At 43.7% G+C, this 18,096-nt stretch overlaps 1 protein-coding gene across 6 annotated transcripts in view; it reads right to left on the bottom strand.

The window, feature by feature from the left end:
• Acsl (Acyl-CoA synthetase long-chain) overlaps nt 1-17,855 on the bottom strand; it is a 68,671-nt gene extending 50,816 nt beyond the window's left edge. Inside the window, exon 1 of one of the 6 annotated variants that reach the window (XM_053795197.2) lies at nt 17,581-17,855. The gene's annotated coding sequence lies outside the window, so the exon portion shown is untranslated. The other 5 variants (XM_053795203.2, XM_053795204.2, XM_053795198.2 and 2 more) reach the window with 5 other exon arrangements.
• Nucleotides 17,856-18,096: the final 241 nt, after the last annotated feature.

The raw sequence follows: 18,096 nt of genomic DNA, 5'->3' as shown, positions 1-18,096 counted from the left end.
GCTGCTACAGTACTGGTATTGAACCACCGTACCTGCTGCTGCAGTACTGGTATTAAGCCACCGTACCTGCTGCTACAGTACTGGCATTGAACCACCGTACCTGCTGCTGCAGTACTGGTATTGAACCACCGTACCTGCTGCTGCAGTACTGGTATTGAACCACCGTACCTGCTGCTACAGTACTGGTATTGAACCACCGTACCTGCTGCTACAGTACTGGCATTGAACCACCGTACCTGCTGCTACAGTACTGGTATTGAACCACCGTACCTGCTGCTACAGTACTGGTATTGAACCACCGTACCTGCTGCTGCAGTACTGGCATTGAACCACCGTACCTGCTGCTACAGTACTGGTATTGAACCACCGTACCTGCTGCTACAGTACTGGTATTGAACCACCGTACCTGCTGCTGCAGTACTGGTATTAAGCCACCGTACCTGCTGCTACAGTACTGGCATTGAACCACCGTACCTGCTGCTACAGTACTGGTATTGAACCACCGTACCTGCTGCTACAGTACTGGTATTGAACAACCGTACCTGCTGCTACAGTACTGGTATTGAACCACCGTACCTGCTGCTGCAGTACTGGTATTAAGCCACCGTACCTGCTGCTGCAGTACTGTACTGATCCACCGTACCTGCTGTCAGAAATCAATCTTACCATGATAGGCTGAGGACAGCTTCAGTTCCATGGATCAAAAACCTCTTCACCGCTACGTTAATGAATTCCTTACAGTGAACTCTTTCTGTGATTGTACTGACCAGAGTAGTGAATGTCACTGTTATACACTGCTTCCCACTGCTACATTTCTTTTCACTGTTTATTGGGAATTCTAACCTCAATTTACCATTTTTTAAAGTGTTTAATACGTTGAAACTAATAAGATACGAATTAGGAAAATGAAAACGAGAAAGGAACAATCTTAAAACTAACACGTTTATTGAACGTAAAACTGACCAAAATAAACCAAGATTTTTTTAAACTTACACAGACTGCTCAAATTCCCGAATATGTAAATAACTCATGTCGAAAAGTAACCAATTGTATATTATAATTATTTTTATTTTTGAGCAGTTTTTTCCATTCTATTTTGACCTCTTCCTCCTCCACCACAAGTAATAAAAACAAATCTGGACCATCTTAGCTCAGGCACCGTGAAATACTTACGGGTTTGTTAAGCCAACCTTGAGACTGGAATCGCTACCACCAGGCTATTGATATTTTGCTCTAACTTCACTTAGCTGAATGCTTTGTGTACCTGGAGGCATTTTGCAAGCCTAATGGGATAAGGTTATAGTCTGCCTTCCATCCCAGCGAGATTCGAACCCTGATCATTGGATTGCCAGAGGAGACTATTATCATTGCTGCTCAGCCCGCCGATGCCAATTTTCAATTCCATTCGAACGACTGTTTCACTCCATGTGGTCCATAAGATCACATGGTCCATAAGATCACATGGTCCATAAGACCACATAGCGCCGCCACCATTTTAGCCTATCAGGGCTCTCCTAGGAACCTGTTAGTGATCATGTGTTCCTTCGGGAGTCAAACCGCAGCTTCCAAAACATCGTAACGATAATGACTGCAAGCTGGAACCCTCCCCCCCCAGCCTTATCTCTCCCAAACCGCGCCTCTCTCTACCCAAACACAAACCCACACGGTCTGTGATTATTATATTATTATTATTATTATTATTATTATTATTACTATTACTATTATTATTAATTATTATCATGCAAAATAAGAAGAAAATTAAAGGAGAGTGGTTACCTCTACGGAAAAGTCAACAAATGGCAGATATGATCAAACAAGTGGTTTCTCGAGTTCGACCCAAACAAAAGAAAGGTCAGGCGAATTAGGGAAGGCAACGGAAAATCGGACACGGAGTACAGCATGGGCGCAGGGAGGGTGCAGATATCAGTAAACTGAAAGGACCAAGAATATCACCAGAACTACGCAAAGCGTATTACGCCAGCGGCACATGAAAGATTACGAAATTCACAACAGCATTCGGAGACAATAATTCTCCAGAACTTTATATATGACCACTAAGGCCAGGCAGAGTACGCAGCCCCAGCATGGAGCCCACACATGGTCAAGCACGTGAAGAAGCTTGTAGAGGTCCACAGGTCTGCAAACAGACGAGTTGGTTTAGAAAGGTGAGTAAACGTGAGTAAACGTTTCGGTCCTGACAGTTTAATCAAGGTCCCAGGACCGAAACATTTTCTATTTTTAAGGTTTATACCAGACTAGTACTAAAACAGCATGAACTTGACGACCTACGCAGAGAGAAGAGACATGATTACGACATACAAAATCTTACGAGGAATAGGGAAAAACTGGCTGGCAAAGTCGTTATGTGGGAGCACTGGTAAATTATTAACAAGGGATGTGTGTGTAACATTAGAAGAAACATTATGGATATACTCACCTAATTGTGGTTGCAGGGGTCGAATCATAGCTCCTGGCCCCCGCCTCTTCACTGATCGCTACTAGGTCCACACTCTCCCTGCTTTATGAGTTTAATCGTATCTCATCTTAAAGATATGTGTGGATCCTGCCTTCACTCTCGTGTGTGTGTGTGTGTGTGTGTGTGTGCTCACGTAATTGTACTAACCTACTTGTGGTTGCAGGGGTCAAGACTCAGTTCCTGGCCCCACCTCTTCACTGAACGCTACTAGGTCCTCTCTCTCCCTGCTCCATGAGCTGTATCATACCTCATCTTAAAGCTATGTATGGTTCCTGCCTCCACTACATCACTTGCTAGACTATTCCACTTCCTGACTATGACTGAAGAAATACTTAACATCCCTTTGACTCATTTGAGTCATCAACTTCCAGGTGTGACCCTTTGTTTCTGTGTCCCCTCTCTGGAACATCCTGTCTTTGTCCACCTTGGGTGTTCCACGCAGTATTTTGTATGTCGTCATCATGTCTCCCCTAACCCTCCTGTCCTCCAGTGTTGTAAGGCCGATTTCCCTTAACCTTTCTTCGTAGGACATTCCCCTTAACTATGGAACTAACCTTGTCGCAAATTTTTGCACTTTCTCTAATTTCTTGACGTGCCTGACCAGGTGTGGGTTCCAAATTCTTGCTGCACACTCCAGTATAGGCCTGACGTACACGGTGTACACTGTCTTGAACGATTCATTACTAAGGTATCGGAACGCTATTCTCAGGTTTGCCAGGCGCCCATATGCTGCAGCAGTTGTCTGGTTGATGTGCGCCTCAGGAGACATGCTCGGTGTTGTTCTCACCCTTTCTCTTTCTCCCTGAGCGAGGTTTGCAGTCTTTGGCCACCTAGCTTATACTCCGTCTGAGGTCTTCTGTGCCCTTCCCCGATCTTCATGACTTTGCATTTGGCGGGGTTAAATTCGAGAAGCCAGTTGCTGGACCAGGTGTCCAGTCTGTCCAGGTCTCTTTGAAGTCCTGCCTGATCCTCATCCGATTTAATTCTCCTCATTACCTTCACATCATCTGCGAACAGGGACACTTCTGAGTCTAACACTTCCATCAGGTCATTCACAGATACCAAAAATAGCACTGGTCGAAGGACCGACCCCTGTGGGACCCAGTGTGCTCACTTAATTGTACTCACCTAATTGTGGTTGCAGGGGTCGAGACTCAGCTCCTGGCCCCGCCTCTTCACTGATCGCTACTAGGTCCTCTCCCTCTCTGCTTCCTGAGCTTTGTCATACCTCTTCTTAAAACTATGTATGGTTCCTGCCTCCACTACTTCACTTGCTAGGCTATTCCACTTCCTGACGACTCTATGACTGAAGAAATACTTCCTAACGTCCCTGTGACTCGTCTGTGTGTGTGTGTGTGTGTGTGTGTGTGTGTGTGTGTGTGTGTGTGTGTGTGTGTGTGTGTGTGTGTGTGTGTGTGTGTGTGTGTGTGTGTGTGTGTGTGTGTGTGTGTGTGTGTGTGTGTGTGTTTGTGGAGAGAGAAAGACCGAGAGTATTGCACTGTCGGCGTCAGAGTTGTACGGTATACTCGTGTGTTTGGATTTGTATGACAAACCTGTTATTTGTCCTTGTGTTTATGCTAGGGTTTATCGCGATCCATTTCAAGTTTTACCTCTGACAAATGTTGTCATGATCTCAGTTGATTTTGAAGTCAAAGGTAGTGTTAACTTGTGTGATGCGAGAGAGAGAGAGAGAGAGAGAGAGAGAGAGAGAGAGAGAGAGAGAGAGAGATAGAGAGAGACGGCAGCTGTCAATATAAGAAGTTGTGAGAAGTTAATGAAGAGGCCTGCGTGGGAAATATGTGGCGGGTGAATTTATTTCTACAAGTGTCACAGACATGAAAGTTAATACAGTAGCTGAGAAAGACAGAAAGAAAACGTGATGGGACACTAGGTTGGTAAGAAATTTTAGAAACAAGTTTTTGAGCCTTGGAGGATGTACTCAAGTCTCGACTGAAGTTTCTACTTAAGTATTGACGAAAAGCCTGCCATCCCTCCTCTTAATGACAGACATCATTTCAGTTTTGAAAAAAAAAAGAGTCAAATGGGAGACTGATAAAGACACTGCGTGTGAAAATCTTATTTAGTTGGGTTTACCATCTCAATGGTGCCCGTTTTCTGTTCGCCCGGCAGAACTTTTTTCTCTAATTTACATTTTTCCCGTTGTGCTATGTTAAAATTGTTTTTTTATGAATAGAAGACAAGGTAACCTAACCGAGAAGTTTGTTTGTGTGAATTAGAGGACGAGCTGAAGGCTGAGGAAAACTGTGTACTGAGGTATGAAGGCGGCAAACAGGAACAACAGTGAAGAGTAGGATATAAGGGCGACTGTTTCAGAGTAGTTTTTTTGTAATAGATATTAAGGGCGTCAGGCAGCTCTGAAATAGGTTAACTGTAGAATTTTTCCCAGGAGACGAAGCGGAGTCATTCAAGATTCATTTAGCTACGTTGCTCGTGTATCTTATTGATCAGCGGGCTAGCGGGCTAGCGGGCTAGACAAACAAGTTTCATCTGTGTACATCAGTTGCATTCACTACCGACAAAATGAAGAATTAAACACATATACAACATCTGGGTACCTTTATTTGCAGACGCTTCGTCATCCAGTGGCTTAATCAGATTTGCAGTCTTCACATTGTGTTTGTAGTGATAAAGCCACTAGATGGCGAAACGTCTACTAATAAAGATACCCAAATGTTGCATGTGTCTAATTCTAGGAGCTAGGTTGGTAGCGCACTCAGCTCACACTTTAAGGTCCGTGGTTCGATCCTTGGTACAGGTGGAAACATTTGGACGTGTTTCCTTAAGACACCTGCTGTCCCTCTTTATCTAGCGGTAAATAGGTACCTGGGTGTTAGTCGACTGGTGTGGGACGCATCCTGGGTACAAAATTAACCTAATTTGCCCGACCCGAAATGCTCTGCATAACCTGAGACTTTCTATATAATATGTCACTGATGTCAGCTATGATCTGTATTAGTTGTATCATGTACTTTTAGAAATAAAGATTATTATTATTATTATTATTATTATTATTATTATTATTATTATTATTATTATTATTATTATTATTATTATTGATAGGGAGACTGGCTCAAGTTGCTCGTGAACGACCTGTCTGCAATGTGTCAAGTCGTCTTGTAATTAAGTGAGGACTGAGGAGTCTCATTATTACTGAGGAAGATCTCGTGACGTAGACAACATCCTTGTCTACGTTCTTTGTGATTACAACGCGCATCCAGCTTCTAAGGGTACGGACGAAGCTTTGGCTTACTATAGTAACCATTTATTTGCTAATAGAGTATGTATGGTAATTTGTTGGATGGAGGGAAAAGAATTATGGCTCAATTTTATTTAATGTTTCCTGTAGGAAAAGAGGTTTCCGGGGCGTTCCCTAGAATAATAATAATAATAATAATAATAATAATAATAATAATAATAGTTATTATTATTTCTACAAGCACATGTACAACGTATACAAACCTAAATGACATCATTGACATACTACACAAAAAGGCGCTGGTTATGCAGAGCATTTCGGGCAAATTGGGTCAATTTTCCCAGGATACGACCCACACCAGTCGACTAACACCCAAGTACCTATTTTACTGATAAGTGAACAGGGACAGCAGGTGTCTTAAGGAAACACGTCCTAATGTTTCCACCCGTACTGGGGATCGAACCAAGGACCTCAATGTGCGAGGCGAGTGCTCTAGCAATCGAGCTACTGGATGTGAGAGAATGCTCGAGAGCAACTGTATCAGTAGCTTTTATTAAGTGTGGAGAACTTTATGTAGATGTGAGCCATCTGAGACTCGTCGCTATACGAGGCTGAAGTCTGGTCAAGGTCGCGTCAGAGGCATCAGATGGAATTACATGGAGACTAAAATGACACGTATGCAACTAATGTGACATTTTGTGGCAATATTTCGCGAAACGTTGCCACAATAACGTGTCACGTTAGTTGCGCATGTGTCCTTTTATTTAACATTGTCGGTAATTCTATCTGTATCACTACGTGAAGACTGTAGACGCACTGCCCTCATGACCTGGTCACAGATAAGGCAACACAACCTGAACAACCAGGCTGCTGTTGCTAGCCGCAAGCAGCCCAAATAATGCATTGGATCCCAGCTGATCAGGAACGGAAACGAATTAGTCAAGTTTCCTCTAGAAAACAGCTAGAAGTATGCAGGTAACTCCGTCTTAAGTAGGAAGGGCATCTTGTTTTGAAGGACCTAGGCATCCAGCCAATAATTTTCGTTGTTGTCGTAACCCCTGAATAACGGCAGCCTCCGATTCCGTCAATAAGTGACTGCTAAAAATAAATTCCAGGTTCGGAGGAGCTTCTGCCAAGGTCGGTAAAGGGTATCGCAGTCACTTGGAACTCAGGATAATAAATCATTGAATCATCTCGGCGATAAAAGTTGTGGGGCAGCTCCCAGAATAAATGAAAAGCCACACACACACAGCTTAAAACATAGTCATGTCCACAGTGATGCCTCTGTGTTTTATACCTGGTATGCAACACTAAGATGGCACCTTCAGAGTTGACTAAGCAAGATTTGGAAAAAAATCTGGTAAGATAAGAGCAAACAGTTGCAACTTTCTTTTAGGCAGTAAGGACGCGCGCGAAGCAGCCATTATGCCAGGAGCTATACACCTTCAGTTCCCACGTATGGATCTAAAGGGAACCTTTAAAAGTACTTCCGTCCAGATGTGATGTAAACGGTTTAGAAACACTTAAACAACATTTGGGAATTTTTGTTGTGATGTTTCTCTGGCCAGTGGGTTCTTCAGTCCAATACAGAGAAGAACGGTAGAAGATGAGTAGTAGTTTGAGGTAATCAATCCCCCAGCCTGGAGACGACGAATTCAGTCCATCAATCTTGAAAAACGTACAGTATATGCACGAAGAGGTGGAGAAGTGGCTTAGATACTGCAGTAAGGCGAGTTAAAGTGGGAGGATTCCAGCATTCTTCGGTATTGAGTGTTGTCTTCTCTGGCGATAAGTCTTGCGTTTCTGTAGTTGATTAAATGGTTGTGGGAATTTCGGTGTTGAACACAGGCATTCCTTGGATCGTCAGATCTGCCTGCGTACTGGTGTTCTGAAATACGTGTTTGGAGGTCTCTGGATGTTTCGCCCACGTATAATTTGCTGCAGTCATTACAAGGGATTGTGTACACCCCTGCAGAGGATTGAAGCTTATCCTGTCTATTACTGGTAATGTCCTTGATGGTGGTGGATGTGGAGGTAGACTTGGTACAGACCACTGTATGGGCGAAACGTTGTCAATAAAGGATCACATTGTACTACTCATGTGTTTATATTTCCATTGTGTTGGTATTTTATACTATTTATTTCCAAATGTAAGCAACAGAAGTCCAGCTGTTATGCCACAGCTCCATACATTATTAGTAAGGCCTCACCTAGATTACGCGGCTCAGTTCTAGTCTCCATTTTACAGAATGGATATAAATTCGTTAGAAAACATTCAGCTACGAATGACAAAATTAACAATAAAGATTGAAGTCCCTTAAATTACATTTGAACAAGGGCAGATTTTCCTATTTTTGGGAACATTCTCAGCAACATTTTCCTTTGCTTTCTCCCAAATTCTCGTTTATTACTCTAGAACGCCTTATTCCATCGGCTTCAAATTTTCAATGCTCTGTGTAATGTAACTTGGGCAAGACTAGTGGGACTGTTTGCGTGTTTATCTGGAATTTATCTGGAGAGAGTTCCGGGGGTCAACGCCCCCGCGGCCCGGTCTGTGACCAGGCCTCCTTAGGTCAGTGTCCCAGGATGCAACCCACACCAGTCGACTAACACCCAGGTACCCATTTTACTGATGGGGAACATAGACAACAGGTGGAAAGAAACACGTCCAATGTTTCTACTCTGGCTGGGAATCGAACCCAGGCCCTCACCGTGTGAAGCGAGAGCGTTAACCACCAGGCCACCAGAGCCTGGTGTGTGGCTGTCCTATGCACACTGCAACACAGGTCATCCTCAATTACTTTTTTTTAGTGTGATAGGTGGAGACAAGCTCTTCTGATAAGCTTCTCAAATTTCACACTGATAAATCCTACTTAGAAGAAGGTTGGTACACTTAATGGAGTGTTGATGCTATTTTACCACTTTTAATCACTAAATAATATAGTGTTATTTTACTTTACTGCATTATTTTACTTTTCTAGTGTAAATGTGAAGAGTTGTGGTAAGAAAGTAAGGATCACACATCGTATGGGGAATGGGAGAGGCAGGATGGGGGCATAATCAGGTCCCATTCGAAGGTGAGGACCAGCTCTAATTTCACTGATTACGAGTGTCTTATCACTCAGTAAAGCGTTATATCATTACGTGAACCAGAGTAAGGTGACCTTCAAACACTGTGGTCAAGAGAAGAGCGTTTGACCCCATTCCTCTTTCTACATCGCCGTATCAGCACTAATAACTAGTTCACCCCAATGGACGTTTGCCTGTACTCACCTGGTGTCAGTACAAGGTCGATTTATACCTTCTGCTCTCACCACTTTTTACTACTACTACTACTACTACTACTACTACTACTACTACTGTAAACGGAAATAGCAGTGGTGATCTGAGAGTAGACACTCGATAATGGACACCCGATAGTGGACAAAAGAAAAGCTCGAACCAGAAAGCCAGAACTAGAGCCAGGGCCAGAGCAAGAGCCAGACAGCCAAAGTAAGAGCCAGAAACCAAGAGCCAAATAGCAAGAACCAGATAGCAAGAGCCAAAAAAAACAGAGCAAGAGTTAGAAAGCCAGAGCCAGATAGCCAGAGCCAGAAAGCAAGAGTAAGAGCCAGATAGCCAGACAGCCAAAGCAAGAGCCAAATGGCGAGACCAAGTGCCAGATAACGTCCAACAGCGAGAGCAAGGGAGAGGAACTAAGAACGAGAGCGAGAAAGTGAGAGAGAGAGTCAAGAGGCAAAGTTAGAAAGCAAGAGTTAGGAATCAAAAGTTGGTGAGAGCCAGGAAGAAAAGATAAAGCAAGAGTCAAAGAGAGCGAGAATCAGTGAGAAAATGTGAAAGAAAGTGCTGGAAGGGAGAAGAGAAAGAGGTAGAGTTAGAGATGGTGTAGACTGTGTGTACACCTCGAGGAACACGAGTGAATATTTAGATAAAGGTAAGGAAGTTTTCGTTGCCATAGAGGCAACGAAAACTCCCTTACCTTTAGAACAGACATATGATAGGGTGGACAGGAGAGCAATGTAGCAGATGTTGCAGGTACAGCCTGAGGTAAAGCAGGAAAAAACTGTGCAGGAAAACACGTGTGTTCACGCGACAGGTGTGCCAGAGACCTGTGAGTGTAAACACTGACTGACCTGTCCGGCAGCCCATCACCAGAGTGCGGCGATAACCATATTATCAGCGATTACTACTCAGTCATGACAACAATATTGAAAACACCACTTGTAAAGATACGACAAGTGGTATCACACTGCCTCCTCCTCCTGCTGTTGCGTGGCTACTAATTGCAGTCACGTAACTGAAGTCAGTAGTACTGGAGGAGACTCATCTCTTAAAGTAATGCTTTGAACTCGTGATATATATCCTTACATGGTGAAAATAACCTCGCTAATCACTGGAGAGACGTGAAAGCTTACGAAGGCCTCGCCATATGCCAGCACTCTTGTTTGGGGCTGAGTACCTAATTTACGTCAGTTGTAAGCACCTGGGTCTGGTTAAAAAAATAACTAAACCAGACCTATTAAACACATTTTATACAAGAAGTTTTATAAATCCCTCAATGGAGCCGTTTTTGGGCAAAACGTTGTACTACTTAATGTAAGGTCTACTTGCGATGTATATGTTTTTTCTAGCACCTGTCTGCACATTTCCTCCTCCAACCACTAGGGGCTACACTATGCAACAATGTATTTGTAAGCATTTATGAAGTATCCACCAGTGTTGACCCTGTAATTAACTGAATATTTCGGTTTATCAGATATCCTTTAAGTCCAGCCCCCTGCACCTCAGCGCACGCAAAAGGGATAGTACAGAGTGAGGGATAGTGCAGAGTGAGGGATAGTACAGACCAACACTTCAATAACCAACACTGCCTTCCTCTCTCTAGCCACTCAAAAACTTCTCGCTTAAATTTGTATATATTATTTTTAATAACACATCGGCCGTTTCCCACCAAGGCAGGGTGGCCCGAAAAAGAAAAACTCTCATTATTATTCACTCCATCACTGTCTTACCAGAGGCATTCCTACACTATAATTATAGAACTGCAACATTAACACCCCTCCTTCAGAGTGCAGACACTGTACTTCCCATCTCCAGGACTCAAGTCCGGCCTGCCGGAGACATGACAAAGCTCACGAAGCAGAGAGAGAGAGAGGACCTAGTAGTGATCAGTGAAGAGCCGGGGCTAGGAGCTATGTCTCGACCCTTGCAACCACAAATAGGCAAGTACAAATAGGTGAGCACACACAAACACACAGCTACACTGAATAACATGATGGTCTGATATTCCATGTTTCACTCGCCTAGTTTTGTGTTTATAACTAACTGATGTTAAGATTTAACTGTTTTTGTGTATCATTCTGCCTCAGGTGTTGGGTCACTGCACCCTCCCGAGGCCAGCTGCGTGGACAGCTCCACATAATCTCTGCTTCATCCTGGAGCACCAAACACAGTGACGCTCTGTACCGCCACACTGCTTGGACTTTCTCCATACTCTCTCTCAGCCGTCCAGGTTTTAATATACTTCTCTACGTTTCTGGTATTTATTCCTAGATTCCTCCTCTAGATGTTAAAGGAGTATGGACAAGTGATGCCTCGTCACATGTTGCATATCTTAAGCTATGCTGATGACCAGTTTGTGTCACTGTGAAGCTACGTTTATTTTTAGAAGTGCAGGTTATACATTATGTTGTACAGGTACACTTTTCTATAGCAGCAGCTAAAATGAGATGGGTAGAAATTTTTATACTTGCGAAACTATCTGACTACGTATATAATCTTTCTTTTTTTTGTGTATTTGGTAAATCAAAAAATATATGCACAACATGCAAGAAAAACAAAGATGTAATTAATGAAAACTACTAAACATTAATAAAACATACAACTGGTATACTATCTTACCAGCTAAAATAAGCAACCCAAGTTAAAAATCCTATTGAATTACTGATGTCAAAAGATTCTAACAGAGGCGAGGTCCCTACAGGCACCCCGGACAAGAATGATGTCACTGGGAAGGAGTGAAAATGGATGAACAAAATGAGACAAAGGAACTTATGTTCCATTCTCTTAGAACGGTGTGCTAGTGAGAGCAGGTAAAGATGGTTTAAAATTGCTGTGCTAAATAGTACAGTAGTTGGTTTTGGTTACAGGAGGGAAGGAAGGTACAGTTGGGAAGAGAAGAGATTGGTGGAATGATGAAGGTTAAAGAAAAAATACGATGGTAAGGGAGAAACGTTAGCATATGAAGATTTTTACCAAGTGAAAATCATAAAGCGACAGAGAGAGAGAGAGAGAGAGAGAGAGAGAGAGAGAGAGAGAGAGAGAGAGAGGGAGAGTTATAGAGAGAGAGAGGGAGGGAGAGAGAGAGAGAGAGGGAGGGAGAGGGAGAGAGAGAGAGAGGGAGGAAGAGATAGAGAGGAGTGATCACATCTTAAAAATCACCTATAAAAATGGGTCACGTGAATCAGAGAGAATTTATAAGCTGAGAATTAGAATTAGTTTTAGCGAAACACACAAGGTGAGAAACCCTGAGGAACTAGAGTAATAGACATGACACTGAAAAACTATGAGACGTTAGCCTGGGTGACAGAAGTATGCGGAGAAAATTTCAAAAACATATTGATCGTGGATTTTCAAAGCAAATTGGTAACATGCATAATACTACTAATAATATATTTCTACAAGTACATGTACAAGGTATACAGGCCTAGCTGACATCAATGACATAATATTATATACGAAGCCCCTCTTGTTATGCAGAGCATTTGGGGAAAATTAGGTTCATTTTTGTCCCCAGGATTCGACCCACACCAGCTGATTAACACCCTGGTGCCCATTTATACTGATGAGTGAAAAGGGACAGCAGGTGACTTAAGGAAACACATCCAAATGTTTCCACCCGTACCGGGGATCAAACCACGAACCTCAATGGTGTGAGCTGAGTGCGCTACCAGCCGAGCTACGGGACACCCAACTCAATCCCAATCCTTCCTCCCCACCCACAGCGCCGCCTGTCCACCAAGCCACAGCCACACACGCCCAACTACGTCATGAACTGCAACTCTGACCAGAGCATTGCATCATCAACCTGCTAACACAATGCCACGCGGCTGGGTTTAGCCCCGGCTCTCTCCCCCCTCTAACCCTTCCACTACCCTCCACTTATCTTCCACTACCCCCACTTCTATTCCACTACCCCCACTCACCCTCATGGGTCTTACTTGAGAATAGGGTGAGAGAATGTGCGTCAACTTAGGAAAACAGGCAGAAAGCACTAGCTTACTAGCTAAGACACAATGAAACAAACTAAATCCTATTAAAATATGCAGACACGACTACCACAATGGGCAAAAATAAATCTCTTCTTACGAACCTTAAAGTTATGACTGTACTGGTAATTTAGCCGAAGGGATATAGACAGATATTCTCAACTGCAAAAAAAAAATCTTTAGCATAATACGACACAAACTAATACACAGAAAGGAAGAGCAGCCAGGAGTAACAGGTATTGTTCCTACCAGTATGAGGAATATAAGCCCCTTCTACACTCATATGTTTTATTCTTATCAGGAATGATGGACTGATTACATCGACTCCAGTCTGAGGGACTGATTACCTCAAACTCCTGATTTTCACCATTCATCTTCGTATTGGACTGATGAAGTCACTGTGTGGCGAAACGTTTCCACAACAAATATACCAAAGTGTTGCACATGTCTCTAATTTGTCAACGTGTCGGATCTCTGAACCATTTATTTACACTGCGCCCGTGTTTACGAAACCATACTTGCAGATTAGAATAGTTTACGAAATACAAGCAATACAAATGTAATTAATTCAAAGAATTATAAGTACAAGTCTGTATAAGTATATACAGACAAGTGCAAGTAGCAGCAAGTGTAGACAATACAAGTAAAATCAGTTATAAGTAGACATAAATGTTAGCAAGTAGACGCAAGTGACCGCAGAGAAGCTTGCTAAATATTTGTACGAAAGCAAGTAGGAAAAAACAACAGAAGTGACATCTCCCTTCCTGCAGCCACATACAGGTGATGTATCTTTGATCCTTATGATTTTCAATAACCTGCAAGACTACACAAGTATAACTATCCTCCATAACCTGCAAGACTACACAGGTATAACTATCCTCCATAACCTGCAAGACTGCACAGGTACAACTATCCTCCATAACCTGCAAGACTACACAGGTATAACTATCCTCCATAACCTGCAAGACTGCACAGGTGTAACTATCCTCCATAACCTGCAAGACTACACAGGTATAACTATCCTCCATAACCTGCAAGACTGCACAGGTGTAACTATCCTCCATAACCTGCAAGACTACACAGGTACAAATATCCTCCATAACCTGCAAGACTACACAGGTATAACTATCCTCCATAACCTGCAAGACTACACAGGTATAACTATCCTCCATAACCTGCAAGACTGCACAGGTACAACTATCCTCCATAACCTGCAAGACTACACAGGTATAACTATCCTCCATAACCTGCAAGACTGCACAGGTGTAACTATCCTCCATAACCTGCAAGACTGCACAGGTACAACTATCCTCCATAACCTGCAAGACTACACAGGTACAAATATCCTCCATAACCTGCAAGACTACACAGGTATAACTATCCTCCATAACCTGCAAGACTACACAGGTATAACTATCCTCCATAACCTGCAAGACTGCACAGGTACAACTATCCTCCATAACCTGCAAGACTACACAGGTATAACTATCCTCCATAACCTGCAAGACTGCACAGGTGTAACTATCCTCCATAACCTGCAAGACTGCACAGGTACAACTATCCTCCATAACCTGCAAGACTACACAGGTACAAATATCCTCCATAACCTGCAAGACTACACAGGTATAACTATCCTCCATAACCTGCAAGACTACACAGGTATAACTATCCTCCATAACCTGCAAGACTGCACAGGTACAACTATCCTCCATAACCTGCAAGACTACACAGGTATAACTATCCTCCATAACCTGCAAGACTGCACAGGTACAACTATCCTCCATAACCTGCAAGACTACACAGGTATAACTATCCTCCATAACCTGCAAGACTACACAGATATAACTATCCTCCATAACCTGCAAGACTACACAGGTATAACTATCCTCCATAACCTGCAAGACTACACAGATATAACTATCCTCCATAACCTGCAAGACTACACAGGTACAACAATCCTCCATAACCTGCAAGACTACACAGGTACAACAATCCTCCATAACCTGCAAGACTACACAGGTACAACAATCCTCCATAACCTGCAAGACTACACAGGTACAAATATCCTCCATAACCTGCAAGACTACACAGGTACAACAATCCTCCATAACCTGCAAGACTACACAGGTACAATTATCCTCCATAACCTGCAAGACTACGCAGGTACAACAATCCTCCATAACCTGCAAGACTACACAGGTACAAATATCCTCCATAACCTGCAAGTCTGCACAGGTACAAATATCCTCCATAACCTGCAAGACTACACAGGTACAAATATCCTCCATAACCTGCAAGACTACACAGGTACAACAATCGTCTATACAGTAAGCTGCATGAGGAATTTCCGTCTCTGCGCGCTCGTCCAGCAGTGCGCATGAGAGGGTTGACTCATACACTGAATGCGTAGGAATGGAAAGAAATAGAGAACAACGCTGACGCTAGTGAATAAGATGAAGGGAAAGTCGAAGACAAAGATAAAGAAAAGGAAGAGGGAAATGAAAATAAAAATTACGATAAAAACTATAATGATGAAGATACAAGATAAATGCCAACACGATCCACCGGGAGGCCTGGTCAAGGGCCGGGCCGCGGGGGCGTTGACCCCCCCGAACACCCTCCAAGTAGACGAAAGATATCTCTTAAATTAACCTTTAAAGGCTTGCTAACCCAGGATAACCCGTGAAAGCAAAACGTTGCTTAATTCTGTTGGGATCCTATTGGTAAACAGAGGCAATGGATGTAAGGAGACATACCATACGTCTCTCCCAGAATTCGAATCTGTTTCCTCTCGGTTGCGAGCCGGTTGAGAGTCCTACAAGACACCTGTTTAACCTGACCTACTAGCAAGAGGTCAACCCACAGGCAAACAGTCTAATACATCTCAGCGGGCGGATATATCCGAGTTTCAAGACATGTTACACTGAATAATCTCATCTCAGGAAGCCCCAGCATCCGCGTCTCAGGAAACGTCAGCCCCGTTACTATCTCTCAGCTGAGAAGGAAAGAATGGAATAGGAAAAAAGGAAAATTAGACTGTATTGCCCAGAAGCTTACGGGCCACATTTGCTTGCATGGCGCATGATAATGCCAGGGTGCGCAGACTGGGACTATTGTGGAACCAGTCGCTCAGGATCACAGGATTTCCGAAAAGATGGCAACGACTTGGTCTTAGTAATGCACTTGCTTAACATAAACGTGGAAATACTTCAGTGTGTTTTGAGAATACACATAAGGTTTATAAACTACTAAAAGAAAAACTACAGCAATTCGGTAAAGAAATCACTGGTAACGTTTTTTCGGACGTTACCAGATGTCGTCTGCTGCTGGGTGATAAAACCTTATTCAAACACCAGTCTCGAGGGAGTTTTAAACAGACATTTTTACTCAGAATATCTCCGAAGTGGGTGAAAAAAATACGGAGACGCTTAAAATATATATATATATAAAATGTTAGGTGTAACGGAGGGAAGTGTTAGAAGACTTAAATAAATTAGGGTTGACTGCGTGGCCAGGGATTCCTGGTATATGACACAGAGGAAAGAGGAAATTCCTGTGAAACAGACGGAAGATTTTGTTGTAAATGTTACATTTTGTGGCTACGCTAAACTATACACTTAAGGTTAGAACAAGAATGTTTAACGTGCCTAAATAACATGAGGTGTATATAACGCGATTGCTTAATAACACAGGATGGGTTTTACAAAGGAAATCTGCCGGCTTGAGCTGGAATGTTTGATCTACGGCAGCTCAAGCAAAAAATAAATTTCTATCCAACAGGACTGGAGTTACTTTTAGATGAAGGGAACCATGGTGCACAAGGCACACACAGCTCAGGGTGTGCTAGGATGTGATGCAAGAGATTTGAAGAACATACAGGATGATAAACGCGTCAGAGCAACGTTTTAATGGCTGTCATGCCGGCTCGACCCCTTTACTGTGTCCTTGGCACCGTTCACTGCCCCCTACCTGCACCACTAACACTCCTTAAGTGCCACTAGTGAGGCACTCTTCTCGTATCAGTGTCTGAACCCCGAGAAGAGCATTTGCACATCAACTTTAACGATGTATCGATTATAATTACAGGTCACCGGGAACCCCGCTACAATGCACTGGATCGACGGGCTAGACAGCTCAGCGTCAATAATTTCCCGGTGTTCTAACACTCGAATTTTAAGATATATCAAGCACTCAGAAACATGTTTCCATAACCCGAGAATCATTTTAAATCAGAGGTAACCTCTTGCACGCTGCCAGGCCTGTTATATACACTGGGAGGAGGGAAAATAATCACGTCATGTAACAGGGACGCATGCGCCGTCCCACACTATTAGAACAAGCAGAAACTGATATACATTTACGGGAATATTTTCAAGATCACTACTGAACTGCAGAGAACACATGCGTCTGTTGTGCCACAGAAGTATAGAAAACACTGTAGGGCAGTAAGTGAGGGTAGGCGTGCTGTTAAGAGGCAGGTACCTGAGCCAGCCTCATGTGTTGGGAATGAACTAGCAGGTTCTGCACTCCACCACCTCGCTGCCTGCCAGACCCTCACACTCCACAACCTCATCACACTACACAGCAGCGAAAGAACCGGCGGTAATAGGTTTTCTTACCTGTGTGTGATGACGGAGGAGGGAAGATCACTCGCCCTGACGGCCCGCTACGAATGGCGCATGGACCAGCTTGCCTCCTTGATAACCCACGTGTGTTTTCGGGTTAATGGTTGAGCAATGGGGCGTCAGAAGGGAGGCAGGGGCCAGGCAGGGCACGGGGCAGCTACCAGACTCAGCAGGAATAAGCAGAGGCAGCCAACACGAGGTAAACACAAGGCAGACAGCACCACGCGCACACAGCCACTGCAGCAGACACCGGGAATATTGATCGTCCACATCGTACGATGTGCGCGGAGGAGGGGGGAGAGGACCAGGAGCAGGAGTGGGGGGTTGCGGTGCGGGGAGTAGGGGTTCGAGGTAGGTAATGTTGGGGTGAGGGAGAGGGGACACCTTAGCCAGCACGGAATCACAAGAGGGGGAGAAGTGGGGTGACATCTGGGAGAGTAGGTGGGGGAAGGTTGATGAGGACTTAGGGTTTGGATGGGAGAAGAGGGTAGGTGGGGGGCAGGCATTGTA

Source organism: Cherax quadricarinatus, chromosome 78 (assembly GCF_038502225.1).
Source record: "Cherax quadricarinatus isolate ZL_2023a chromosome 78, ASM3850222v1, whole genome shotgun sequence".
Classification (NCBI taxonomy): Eukaryota; Metazoa; Arthropoda; class Malacostraca; order Decapoda; family Parastacidae; genus Cherax; species Cherax quadricarinatus.
Note: the sequence above shows the minus strand (reverse complement) of the source record. Positions and strands in the feature narration are given on the sequence as shown.